The following is a 615-nucleotide window of genomic DNA, read 5'->3' on the forward strand; positions in this document are numbered from 1 at the left end:
TTGAGAGCAAAAAGGTTTGAAAGGCGTGACAGGAGGAAAATCTCGCAGTTGCACTATGAAACAATTGTTAGGAGAAGGTGCAAAGTAAGATGGAAGAAAGAGAATATGAACGGAAGTAGAGTGAAAGGAATGAAAGAGGCGGCAGCTAGGGGTCAAAGGAACACTACACAGAACCTTGAGAAATGGCTACAGTGCACCGCGAGAGGTGCACTGACGGCACGTGATGCTAATCAACTTTGTGTTCCTAAGGTTTGGGGACCAAGCCTACCCTCATAGGTTCAGGTTTTAGTTCACGTTGCCCTGTAACTCCCTGATGTCTAGTGAGGTCTTGAGCAGCGCTTTTCAGATTTTTTCTTTACCGCGACCCACAGCAAGAACCACATTTTGCTTTGCGACCCATTGTGCCCGCGTGGAAAAAATCAAAGACAAACTCTATTCACTAGGTTCATTTATGTAGCATCCACAATTTGTGTATCTTTCTTATATTCCGCACATGTTGGAATTGTATGTGTCCATTTGTATGAATGTAAAAATATTATTTTTAGGAAAAATAATATTTTTACATATAAAAATATTTGGACAAAAAATTTCATTGAATGAGGTGAGTGTGTTTGT

This window comes from Macrobrachium rosenbergii, unplaced genomic scaffold (genome assembly GCF_040412425.1).
Source record: "Macrobrachium rosenbergii isolate ZJJX-2024 unplaced genomic scaffold, ASM4041242v1 13875, whole genome shotgun sequence".
NCBI classification, from domain to species: domain Eukaryota; kingdom Metazoa; phylum Arthropoda; class Malacostraca; order Decapoda; family Palaemonidae; genus Macrobrachium; species Macrobrachium rosenbergii.